The sequence below is a fragment of the Schistocerca cancellata genome, chromosome 4, assembly GCF_023864275.1.
Source record: "Schistocerca cancellata isolate TAMUIC-IGC-003103 chromosome 4, iqSchCanc2.1, whole genome shotgun sequence".
NCBI lineage: Eukaryota > Metazoa > Arthropoda > Insecta > Orthoptera > Acrididae > Schistocerca > Schistocerca cancellata.
The window spans coordinates 844,840,420-844,854,357 of NC_064629.1; the positions used below are offsets into that span (position 1 = coordinate 844,840,420).

Consider the following 13,938-nt stretch of genomic DNA (forward strand, 5'->3'; position numbering starts at 1 on the left):
CACTGATATTAACATATTCTGAGTTGGATCATAATGTATCTCGAACAGAATGACCTCCTTCATTCAAAACAACATCGAGTCCGTAAACATCGATGACTCGATACCTAAATTTACTTTTCTCATGTGGTTGTGAGTCCCACTTAAGAGCTGCTTGATTGAGAAATGCAACTCCGGTCACTAAAGCTGAAAATGGCCGTGAGAGCGGAGTGCTTGCCACAAGTCTCTCCATATCTGCATCCAGTGATGACTATCGGTTGAGGATGACACGGCGGTAAGTCGGTACCGTTGGGCCTTCCGAGACCTTTTCTGACGGTGATATTTAGTTGGTTAGTTAGTATTGACTTACGAAAAACAATAACAACGCTTATTAGTAAACGTGCGACCAATAGGGGTATCAAACGTGATTGATGACTGAATTAAGGATCTCTCAGGCTTTTTTTCTTGGCTGAAGAGTCGGTGACAGGTGTACACGGTCCAGCCACATTACATTAGGGTGACAAAAGTCACGGGACAACGACATGCACATATACAGATGGCTGTAGTATACCATACACATAGTCTAAAAGGACAATGCATTAGCGGAGCTGTCATTTGTACTCAGGTGATTCATGTGAAATGGTTTCCGACATCATTATGGTCACACGACGAGAATCAACAGACTTTGAACTCGGAATGGTTGTTGGAGCTAAACGCATGGGACATTCCAGTTCGGAAATCGTCAGCGAATTCGATATTGCGAGACACACAGTGTCAAGAGTGTGCCGAGAATACCAAATTTCGGGCATTATCTGTCGCCACGGACAACGCTGTGGCCGACGGTCTTCACTTACCCACCAGGAGCAGCGGCGTTCGCTTACAGTCATCAGTGCTAAGAGACAAGCTACACTTCTTGAAATTACCGCTGAAATCAATGTGGGATGTACGACAAAACTCTCCGCTAGAACAGTTTGGCGAAATCTGGCGTTATCTGGTTATGGCAGCAAACGATCTACGCGAGTGCCGTTGCTAACAGCGCCTCTTCTGGGATCGTGACCATATCGGTTGGACCCTAGACGACTGGAAAACCGTGGCGTTGCCAGACGAGTGCCGATTTCAGTTGGTAAGAATTGATGGTGGAGTCCGAGTATGGCGCACACCCCACGAAGCCGTGAACCCAGGTTTTCAACATGGCACTGCGAAAGCTGGTGGTGGCTTCATAATCGTGTGGGCAGTGTTTACATGGAACGGACTGGGTGTTCTGGTCCAATTTAACAGATCATTGACTGGAGGAGACAACTTGCGGACGTTCATGAAATTTATGTTCCCAAACAACGATCGGATTTTTATAGAAGACAATGCGCCATGCCAAAGAGAGACGTTTGTTCGCTATTGGTTCGAAGAACATTCTGGACAATACGAGCACAAGATTCGGCCACCCAGATCGCCCGACATTAATACCATCGAACATCTACGGGACATAAGAGGTCAGTTCGTGCACAAGATCGTCAACCAGCAACACTTCCGCATTATGGACGGCTATAGAGGAAGCATGGCTCAATATTTCTACAGGGAACTTCCAACGACTTGTTGAGTCCGTACCACGTCGAGTTGCTGCACTACACCCGGCACGAGGAGGTCCTACATGATATTGGGAGGTATCCCAATATCATGTAGGTATACCTGCCTCTTTGTAATATGACCACCGTCTTTGTTCGACGTCGACATGCAATAACCATTCACAGACGGTATTTGGTGGCCCTAACGGTGGGGAGTGGAAAACAGTGTAGACGTCATCGTAATGCTGAAACGCTCCTATTCTGACTGCTCTTCATCGGCAACGAAAGCTAGAATTTGCGCGCCCGTATCGAAAATGGATGTACACTGAATGGCGACGGGTGGCCTATCAGCTGACTCAAATGGTTCAAATGGCTCTGAGCACTATGGGACTTAACTTCTAAGGTCATCAGTCCCCTATAACTTAGAACTACTTAAACCTAACTAACCTAAGGACATCACACACATCCATGCCCGAGGCAGGATTCGAACCTGCGACCGTAGCGGTCACGCGGTTCCAGACTGAAGCGCCTAGAACCGCACGGCCACATCGGCCGGCCCACAGCTGACTCACGTTCTATGCGTGTACGGCGTGATATGTCTCAAAGAAAACCCTGCAATAATCGTTGGGAGGGTGCAGGAGGGAGCGTTATTGTCTGGGGAATATTTTCGTGGCATTCCCTGGGAGATCTCGTCATTCTGGAAGGCCCAATGGTTCGGCACAAGTATGCATCTATTCTTGGGGACCATGTCAACCCCTATATGCAGTTTTTGTATCCTCTACACAATGGCATCTACAAGGAAGACAGGTCGTAGTGTATGTACGTTGTTCGAATCACGCCAAGATGAGTTTATCGTATTCCTCTTCCATCAAACTTCTCGAATTTGAACCCAGTCGATAATCTGTGTGACCACCTCGATCGGGCTGATCGTGCTATGGAATCTCAACCGAGATACCTAACGCAGCTGGCCACGGCTTTGGAGTCTACACACTCCACATCCCTGTCTGTATCTTACAGAACCTCACTGACTCTTTTCCTTTACGTCTCGCACTGAAAAACGTGGTTATATAGGATTTTGACTGGTGCTCACATTAACGTGACTGGACAGTGTAGAAATGACATCAGTCATGCACCGTCAGCAACATAATGCGTTAGATCCTCTGCTGCTGATGTATGTTAATTAGGTGGTGGACAATGTTAGCAGTAACGTCAGACATTTTGCAGATGATGTAGCAGTTTATGATGAAGTATCATCTTCAAACTGCTGCTCAAATGACAAGTCAAATAATAACATAGGCCCAGTCGTAGGTAAAACGGGTTGCGGGCTCCGCCTAATTGCTAGAGGCCGGACCTTGTGACCGAGCGGTTCTAGGCGCTTCAATCCGGAACCGCGCTGCTGCTACGGCCGCAGGTTCGAATCCTGCCTCGGGCATGGCTGTGTGTGATGTCCTTAGGCTAGTTAGGTTTAACTAGTTCTAAGTCTAGGGGACTGATGACCTCAGATGTTGAGTCCAATAGTGCTTAGAGCCTAATTGCTAGAGCACTTGAAAAACCAGTCTGTGTGTGGGGCTCATACGAGATAGGATTAATATGGGATGTTGATCTTACACAATGAAGGTGGTAGCGTGAATAGCCAGATGTTTATTTGAATATTGAACAAGTGACTCAGAAATATCAGAGGCTTGAAGTCAGACGCCAGCTGCCTCGCCGTATCGTGTTAAGAAAGTTTCTAAAGCAGTATTAAGTGATGAGGTTACGCATAGACTATAGCTCCTAAGTACCGCTTGCGTATGGACTGAACAGAAAATTCTGGAATACTTACAGTGCTCTCAGAGGTATGTAAACAGCCAAACACCATGGGGCGAGGTATCATGCACAGCACTGAAAGTTTCGTGCGCGATAAGTTAATATGGAATGAAGTGAGGATAAAATAATTCAACGTGGATTTTCGGAAATCGCTATAAAATGGAGTGGAGAGCAAATACCGTTCTTCAACTGTGCTCAGGTGGGTAAAACTAGGAAATACGACAGGAAACGTAGCAGAAAAATGATTTGGAGTTGTCATTACGTCTTACCCAGAAATGGAGAACGGAATCGTGGTAAATCTATAACCAGTGATTTATGAAACAAAACAATAACTTTTAATGCTTGTGAGTGTGCACTGAAGATACGTACAGCAGCTAGAAAAGAGATTTATTGTACGGAAATGACGTGACTACGAATATCTCGATACTTGTTGCAGTGGTGTTTGGATACATCAAACAAAAACTGCCTGAGTAAATTCATTAATCGTTGGCTTATACAGGGTGTGCAAAATAAAGTGGCCCGGAGTATATTTACAAAATGACTGACGCGGGATTGACGTGCATTAATGAACATCACAGATTTTATTCGCTACAGAGCACGTTTCGCTTCATTTTGCCTGTAAAATTTTTATTGCTCACTTTTTAGAAGTACTTCCAAAACGTATCCAATCAAACTCTTTCACAACCACTTATGCACTGCATAACACTCTACAATGAATTTATAGTGAGAATTTTGTGTTAAATTCAACTGGTCCCTAAAAACGTCTGCTCCTCTCACCCATTCAAACGCAATGACTGAGTGAGAGCGATGCTTATGCTCAGACACGTGACAGTAACCGACTGGTGGACTGAAATGACGGTTTCCAGAATTTTCTGTGAAGGGCAGACGTCCTGTTCATTAACAAAGGTCAGTTCCGCGTCAGTCTTATAAATATTTTCCGGGCCAGCTTTATTTTTGCGACTGCCAGTTTTGCGCCGTATCTCAGCACACGCAGTGTCGGTGACGGAGAAGGCGGAGGCGTGCGACGAGGGTGCGAGCGCATCGCAGCGCCTGACACGCGAGCTGGTCGGGGCGGCACCGCAGCCCGATCGATGACACGCATCCATCCTATTCGCAAGAAACTAGGGTCAACATTCACCGTTCCGCCGCACGCCTCCTTAAAATTCTGACGCGCTATTTACGACCGCTGAATATTCATTGGCAAGTCAAGCTATTGGTTAATATTCAAATTAATGCGCGAGGAATACCGCACGCAAAATAATTATTTCGTCGAAAAGTAGATTTAGGCAAAGGCCCACGCAGTGGATACGTAAAGGTAGAACCATTCCACATTCCTCAGTGTCGTTCATCACAACATAAAAAGTAATTGTATTAACTTTTTGGATCAAATTACTACCTATAAACAAAATCCATCACATCTTCGCAAGTATTCAGTTCACCGTCTTTATATGTTCTCATTGTTCTCGTTTACGTGTGGTTTACACTAGGTAGATGTTGAATTATCTGACGGTTATAACTTTTCTTCCTGTAAATGGAAGCCATTCTTGCCATCGTAAAATAACTAAGCTTGGAAATGAGGACAGTTTCATAGATGGTATCTCTTCGTGAATAATGTGATTGCTGTTTCGTGTGTTTGTTAACGCTTTGCCTTCTAGTACCTGTGGCAAAGTAAACATTTCGGGCCGGCCGGTGTGGCTGTGCGTTTCTAGACGCTTCAGTCTGGAACCGCGTGACAGCTACGGTCTCAGGTTCGAATCCTGCCTCGGGCATGGATGTGTGTGATGTCCTTAGGTTAGTTAGGTTTAAGTAGTTCTAAGTTCTAGGGGACTGATGACCACAGATGTTAAGTCCCATAGTGCTCAGAGCCATTTGAACCATTTTGAAACATTTCGGTACTTGCAGGAACAAACGCTGATACGGGATAAATTCACAGCCAAAATTGTATGGCGGTTCCGAGTAGAACTTCTCGTATAAAGTATTTTGAAGTCGCTAATAACAAATTAGAAGTCTAAATTGCCGTATTAAAGTGTTTCATTCGGTATTTTATATTTTGCCGTCGAAATCTCAGTCACATTCGACGCTTGCATCATTATCTTTATCAGAAGGATTCTACATCTACATCTACATCCACACTCCGCAAGCCGTCTAACGGTGTATGGTGGAGGGTACCATGAATACCTCTATCGGTTCTCCCTTCTATTCCAGTCTCGTATTGTTCGTGGGAATAAGGATTGTCGGTATGCCTCTGTGTGGGCTCTAATCTCTCTGATTTTATCCTCATGGTCTCTTCGCGAGATATACATAGGAGGGAGCAAATATACTGCTTGACTCTTCGGTCAAGAAAAGCCCGTACCGAGCTACTAAGAGTCTCTCCTGCAGAGTATTCCACTGGAGTTTATCATCTCCGTAACGCTTTCGCGATTACTAAATGATCCTGTAACGAAGCGCGCTGCTCTCCGTCGGATCTTCTCTATCTCTTCTATAAACTCTATCTGGTACGGATCCCACACTGGTGAGCAGTATTTAAGCAGTGGGCGAACAAGTGTACTGTAACCTACTTCCTTTGTTTTCGGATTGCATTTCCTTAGGAGTCTTCCAATGAATCTCAGTCTGGCATCTGTTTTACTGAAGATCAACTTTATATGATCATTCCGTTTTAAATCACTCCTAATTCGTACTCCCAGATAATTTATGGAATTAACTACTTCCATTTGCTGACCTGCTATATTGTAGCTAAATGATAAGCGATCTTTCTTTGTATGTAGTCGCAACACATTACACTTGTCTACATTAAGATTCAATTGCCATTCACTGCACCATGCGTCAATTCGTTGCAGATCCTCCTGCATTTCAGTACAATTTTCCATTGTTACAACCCTTCGATATACCACAGCATCATCCGCAAAAAGCCTCAGTGAAGTTCCGATGTTATATACAAGGTCATTTATGTATATTGTGAATTATTTGCCAACCCTCAGCCAGACGTGTCCCGGGAACGGAATCCATAGACCGCAATGTGCGTTCGAAACGTCGATGTTCATGTGTCCTGCAGTTCACATGTCGACGCTCAATTTGCTGCGTTCTTCATCGACCCACGAGCCGAGTGATGCAGCGTCCTGTCGGGTTGTCAACTGGGAGAAGACTTGAAAAGTACATCTTTCACCTCAGATTGAGTCTGTTTGTCTTCCTCACTTGTCATTTTCTAGAATATCTCGATGAGTGAATCCGAAGATGCCAAAGCCGATGGAGTACGTCATGCATCATTTCCTCATGGGAATATTCGCGTGTGAAGTCTTCTGTGTGACGGCTATCCTTATTAAGAGCTTCCTGCGCATCCTCAGATACGAGACCAACTGGCGACGGAGCAGCTTCGATTCTGGCAAATCCTTGTACCAATACTGTGTGGATTTATGATGGCATTGACTATTATTGCAGAATGTTGTGCATTATTGCACAAAAATTGTCTATATCATGGTACAGCCGCACTGTAGAGAGATGGCCGTCCACTAAAAACGTTCAAATAAGCGCACGCAAATACGTTTGAACTCGTTAACTATACTATTTAGGTAGCAGGAGAGCCATTTACAAAAGTGGAGTCACACAGAGGAAGCTTTTAGGCAACGATTTTGGATAAAATTGCTATTAGTTTATTCTGAAATCGATGTTGTTGTTGTGGTCTTCAGTCCTGAGACTGGTTTGATGCAGCTCTCCATGCTACTCTATCCTGTGCAAGCTTCATCTCCCAGTATCTACTGCAACCTACATCCTTCTGAATCTGCTTAGTGTATTCATCTCTTGGTCTCCCTCTACGATTTTTACCCTCCACACTGCCCTCCAATGCTAAATTTGTGATCCCTTGATGCCTCAAAACATGTCCTACCAACCGATCCCTTCTTCTAGTCAAGTTGTGCCACAAACTTCTCTTCTCCCTAATCCTATTCAATACCTCCTCATTAGTTACGTGATCTACCCACCTTATCTTCAGCATTCTTCTGTAGCACCACATTTCGAAAGCTTCTATTCTCTTCTTGTCCAAACTAGTTATCGTCCATGTTTCACTTCCATACATGGCTACACTCCATACAAATACTTTCAGAAACGACTTCCTGACACTTAAATCTATACTCGATGTTAACAAATTCCTCTTCTTGAGAAACGCTTTCCTTGCCATTGCCAGTCTACATTTTATATCCTCTCTACTTCGACCATCATCGGTTATTTTACTCCCTAAATAGCGAAACTCCTTTACTACTTTAAGTGTCTCATTTCCTAATCTAATTCCCTCAGCATCACCCGACTTAATTTGACTACATTCCATTATCCTCGTTTTGCTTTTGTTGATGTTCATCTTATATCCTCCTTTCAAGACACTGTCCATTCCGTTCAACTGCTCTTCCAAGTCCTTTGCTGTCTCTGACAGAATTACAATGTCATCGGCGAACCTCAAAGTTTTTACTTCTTCTCCATGAATTTTAATACCTACTCCGAATTTTTCTTTTGTTTCCTTTACTGCTTGCTCAATATACAGATTGCATAACATCGGGGAGAGGCTACAACCCTGTCTTACTCCTTTCCCAACCACTGCTTCCCTTTCATGCCCCTCGACTCTTATAACTGCCATCTGGTTTCTGTACAAACTGTTAATAGCATTTCGCTCCCTGTATTTTACCCCTGCCACCTTCAGAATTTGAAAGAGAGTATTCCAGTTAACATTGTCAAAAGCTTTCTCTAAGTCTACAAATGCTAGAAACGTAGGTTTGCCTTTTCTTAATCTTTCTTCTAAGATAAGTCGTAAGGTCAGTATTGCCTCACGTGTTCCAACATTTCTACGGAATCCAAACTGATCTTCCCCGAGGTCGGCTTCTACCAGTTTTTCCATTCGTCTGTAAAGAATTCGCGTTAGTATTTTGCAGCTGTGACTCATTAAACTGATAGTTCGGTAATTTTCACATCTGTCAACACCTGCTTTCTTTGGGATTGGAATTATTATATTCTTCTTAAAGTCTGAGGGTATTTCGCCTGTCTCATACAGCGTGCTCACCAGATGGTAGAGTTTTGTCATGACTGGCTCTCCCGAGGCCATGGAATGTTGTCTACTCCCGGGGCCTTGTTTCGACTCAGGTCTTTCAGTGCTCTGTCAAACTCTTCACGCAGTATCTTATCTCCCATTTCGTCTTCATCTACATCCTCTTCCATTTCCATAATATTGTCCTCAAGTACATCGCCCTTGTATAAACCCTCTATATACTCCTTCCACCTTTCTGCCTTCCCTTCTTTGCTTAGAACTGGGTTGCCATCTGAGCTCTTGATATTCATACAAGTGGTTCTCTTCTCTCCAAAGGTCTCTTTAATTTTCCTGTAGGCAGTATCTATCTTACCCCTAGTGAGACAAGCCTCTACATCCTTACATTTGTCCTCTAGCCACCCCTGCTTAGCCATTTTGCACTTCCTGTCGATATCATTTTTGAGACGTCTGTATTCCTTTTTGCCTGCTTCATTTACTGCATTTTTGTATTTTCTCCTTTCATCAATTAAATTCAATATTTCTTCTGTTACCCAAGGATTTCTATTAGCCCTCATCTTTTTACCTACTTGATCCTCTGCTGCCTTCACTACTTCATCCCTCAGAGCTACCCATTCTTCTTCTACTGTATTTCTTTCCCCCATTCCTGTCAATTGTTCCCTTATGCTCTCCCTGAAACTCTCTACAACCTCTGGTTCTTTCAGTTTATCCAGGTCCCATCTCCTTAAATTCCCACCTTTTTGCAGTTTCTTCAGTTTCAATCTGCAGTTCATAACCAATAGGTTGTGGTCAGAATCCACATCTGCCCCAGGAAATGTCTTACAATTTAAAACCTGGTTCCTAAATCTCTGTCTTACCATTATATAATCTATCTGATACCTACTAGTATCTCCAGGATTCTTCCAGGTATACAACCTTCTTTTATGATTCTTGAACCAAGTGTTGGCTATGATTAAGTTATGCTCTGTGCAAAATTCTACAAGGCGGCTTCCTCTTTCATTCCTTCCCCCCAATCCATATTCACCTACTATGTTTCCTTCTCTCCCTTTTCCTACTGACGAATTTCAGTCACCCATGACTATTAAATTTTCGTCTCCTTTCACTACCTGAATAATTTCTTTTATCTCGTCATACATTTCATCTATTTCTTCATCATCTGCAGAGGTAGTTGGCATATAAACTTGTACTACTGTAGTAGGCATGGGCTTTGTGTCTATCTTGGCCACAATAATGCGTTCATTATGCTGTTTGTAGTAGCTAACCCGCACTCCTATTTTTTTATTCATTATTAAACCTACTCCTGCATTACCCCTATTTGATTTTGTATTTATAACCCTGTAATCACCTGACCAAAAGTCTTGTTCGTCCTGCCACCGAACTTCACTAATTCCCACTATATCTAACTTTAACCTATCCATTTCCCTTTTTAAATTTTCTAACCTACCTGCCCGATTAAGGGATCTGACATTCCACGCTCCGATCCGTAGAACGCCAGTTTTCTTTCTCCTGATAACGACGTCCTCCTGAGTAGTCCCCGCCCGGAGATCCGAATGGGGGACTATTTTACCTCCGGAATATTTTACCCAAGAGGACGCCATCATCATTTAATCATACAGTAGAGCTGCATGTCCTCGGGAAAAATTACGGCTGTAGTTTCCCCTTGCTTTCAGCCGTTCGCAGTACCAGCACAGCAAGGCCGTTTTGGTTAATGTTACAAGGCCAGATCAGTCAATCATCCAGACTGTTGCCCCTGCAACTACTGAAAAGGCTGCTGCCCCTCTTCAGGAACCACATGTTTGTCTGGCCTCTCAACAGATACCCCTCCGTTGTGGTTGCACCTACGGTACGGCCATCTGTATCGCTGAGGCACGCAAGCCTCCCCACCAGCGGCAAGGTCCATGGTTCATGGGGGGGTCTGAAATCGATATAGGTCATTAAATTGTTTAAAAATCTCAGAAACATAACTTCTGGACGGCTACACATGTAATTTTATCGTGACAACTGGGAAGGATAGCTGTCATTTATTAAACAGGCCACAGAAACAATATCTGAAAAATGTGTCCTTGTCCGACTCACTGTTTACGTCAACTGTCAAGGCACGTATCATATCGGCATGCAGTCCGCCTCCATAGTTGACTCGTCAGGGCGGCAGAATGCCATGCGAGGGGACCCGGTCCGACTCCGACTGGGTTCGAAATTTTCTCCTCTTGGGGACTGAGTATTGGGTTGTCATCATCATCATTTCATCCTCATCGACACGCAGGTCACCGACTTGACGTCAAATTAAAAGAGTTGCACCAGGCGACCGGTCTACCCGACGGGAGGCCCTGGCTGTATCCAAATTGCCACCGCAGCACTGGACAAGTATGCAGAAGTGCAATCTACACAAGACTTCGTTGGACTGGAGTCGAAACGTGCACCTTATTTTATTTCTGTACTGCCCAGGTTTTAAAGTTTTCTTTTTTTTCTAAAAAGATTAGCAGCCCATACAGCCATCTCAACTGTGGAATGTCAGTTATGACGACATGAACGTAAGGACAACACAACAACCAGTCCCCTAGCGGAGAATAACTCCGACCTGACCGGGAATCGAACCAGGCCCTTTCGGGTAGCACTCCGCCACGCTAACCGCACAGCTGTCGTGGTGCACTTCAACAGAGTTGGCCTACCCTGCGGCAGGGCAACGTTTTCCTAGGCAGTTGTAAACTCAGTGGACTGAAAAGTGGGGTAAAAGCTGCCTGATTCTACCTTCCTAAGCACTTTAAAAAATTTTCCCAAAAATTTTGGCTTGCGAACATATTCGCTCTTGTTTAACATGCTACTCACCTCAAACTCCCACAAGCTCCGCTAACTGTAATTCTCTTACACCCACTAGTCCATAGGATGCTCTGTTAGTAGCATTTTTCCCGCTAGTTCCCTTCTTTCCCCTGCTGCAGGAGGGCATGTAACTCACACGAAAAGAAATGTGTTGGACAGTAGAATTTAGATAGTTTACGTTTGTGAAATTTAAATAACACAAAACTAATTTTACACCTCACATCAGATTTTACGTATTATGACGAATACATGGATTAGCGACCACAAGGCAGTTGCTGCTAGGCTGAATACCGTAACAAATGGTTCAAATTGCTCTGAGGACTATGCGACTTAACATCTGAGGTCATCAGTCCCCTAGAACTTAGAACTACTTAAACCTAACTAACCTAAGGACATCACACACATCAATGCCCGAGGCAGGATTCGAAACTGCGACCGTAGCAATCTCGCGGTTCCGGACTGAAGCGCCTAGAACTGCACGGCCACCACGGCCGGCAATACCGTAACACCCAGCCGGCCGCGGTTGCCGTGCGGTTCTAGGCGCTCCAGTCCGGAGCCGCGCTGCTGCTACGGTCACAGGTTCGAATCCTGCCTCGGGCATGGATGTGTGTAATGTCCTTAGGTTAGGTAGGTTTAATTAGTTCTAAGTTCTAGGCGACTGATGACCTCCGAAGTTAAGTCGCATAGTGCTCAGAGTCATTCAATGATGACAGTGCCACCAAAGCAGAGTTATTAAATACGGTTTTCCGAAACTCCTTCACCAAAGAAAATCAAGTAAATATTCCCGAATTCCATTCAAGAACAACGGCGAAGATGAGAAACATAGAAGTAGATATCCTCGGTGTAGCAAAGCAATTTAAATCACTTAATAAAGGCAAGGCTTCCGGCCCAGAGGGTATACCAGTCAGGTTCCTCTCAGAGTATGCAGATGAAATAGCTCCACATTTAGCAATTATATACAACCGCTCGCTCACAGAAAGTTACGTACCTAAGGACTGGAAAACAGAAGTAATATCCGGCGTTCCCCAAGGAAGTGTTATAGGCCCTCTGTTGTTCCTAATCTATATTAACGACATAGGAGACAATGTGATCAGCCCTCTTAGATTATTTGCAGATGATGTTGTCATTTACCGTTTTTTAAAGTTATCAGATGACCAAAATGAATTGCAAAATGATTTAGATAAGATGTCTGTGTGGAGCGAAAAGTGGCAGTTGACCCTGAATAAAGAAAAGTGTGAAGTTATTCACATGAGTACTAAAAGAAATCCGCTAAATTTCGATTACGCGATAAGTCACACAAATCTGAAGGCTCATAATTCAACTAAACACTTAGGGATTACAATTACAAATAACCTAAGTTGGAACAATCACATAGATAATGTAGTGGGTAGAGCAAACCAAAGACTGCGATTCATTGGCAGAACACTTAAAAGGTGCAACAGATCTACTAAAGAGACTGCTTACACTACACTTGTCCGCCCTATTCTGGAGTATTGCTGTGAGGTGTGGGACTGCATCAGGTGGAAATGACGGATGATACTGAAAAAGTTCAAAGGAGGGCGGCTCGTTTCGTATTATCGCGAATTAGGCGAGATAGTGCCACAGACATGATTCGTGAATTGGAGTGGCAACCATTAAAACAAACGCGTTTTTCGTTGCGACGAGATCTTCTCATGAAATTTCAATCAGCAGTTTTCTCCGCCGATTGCGAAAACATTCTGTTGGCACCCACCTACATAGGGAGAAAACATCATCACGATAAAATAAGAGAAATCAGGGCTCGCACCGAAAAGTTTAAGTGCTCGTTTTCCCTGCGCGCCGTTCGAGAGTGGAACGGTAGAGAGACAGCTTGAAGGTGGTTCATTGAACCCTCTGCCAGGCACTTAATTGTGAATAGCAGAGTAATCACGTAGATGTAGATGAACGTGAAAAAACTTCCATGTGTTTCAGTTCTACAACATGGCGTTATCAGATTATAACGGAGACACTTTACAGTATATTTCTCCGTACTACGTCAGATTGTAAATTACGTTTCGCCTTACACCGGATGTTAACGTGCGTATTTTATGTGTACAAGTAGGGTAACTCTGAGCCTCAATACCTCTGAAACGAATACAGATATGAAGATCGGGATCTCTGGAATAAATCGTAAAAATTAAAGCCATTTGTCTTGGATAGCTGTCTCGGAATCCGTAGCTGAATTTTTGTACCCAAAAGAAAAACAGTTTTTGGTGTGTTTCTCGTTAATGGAAGAAATTTTTTTTTTGAAAACGGGAGAGGTTTCTTCTAGGTAAAAGCCTAGAGAATATACCGTTAAAATTTGAGCAACTTTCTGAGATTATTTGCTTTTTAGATATCGCCTCAATCTGTATTTTACAAGCAGAGGTAGGGTAAATTTGATCTCTGTATCTTGGAACCGGGTAAAGATATCAAGAAAAGTGTCAGATTTGTTTGAGATCGGGATCTTAGGAAACATATCGTAAAAATTTCAGCCACTTGTATGAATTCATGGTTTCGCGGCAATATGAATTAATAAAATTTTCTCGGGCTTCCAGCACCGTCAGGTGGTTAAAATCCCACGATCTTTCGACGCGGTCACGGCGACACAGCAGTCATTCTTACCACTTGACAATGACTGAGGAGAGCTCGGTCGGAAGCTCGTGGGATTTTAACCACATGACGCTGCTGGAAGCCCCAGAAAATTTTATTAATTCAGCCACTTGCTGTGCATAGCCATCTTGAAATCCTAGACTGGGT

General features: G+C 43.7%; 1 pseudogene; it reads right to left on the bottom strand.

Moving 5' to 3' along the window:
- Window positions 1–6,309: 6,309 nt before the first annotated feature.
- On the bottom strand, window positions 6,310–6,462 carry LOC126186525 (5.8S ribosomal RNA; annotated as a pseudogene).
- Window positions 6,463–13,938: the final 7,476 nt, after the last annotated feature.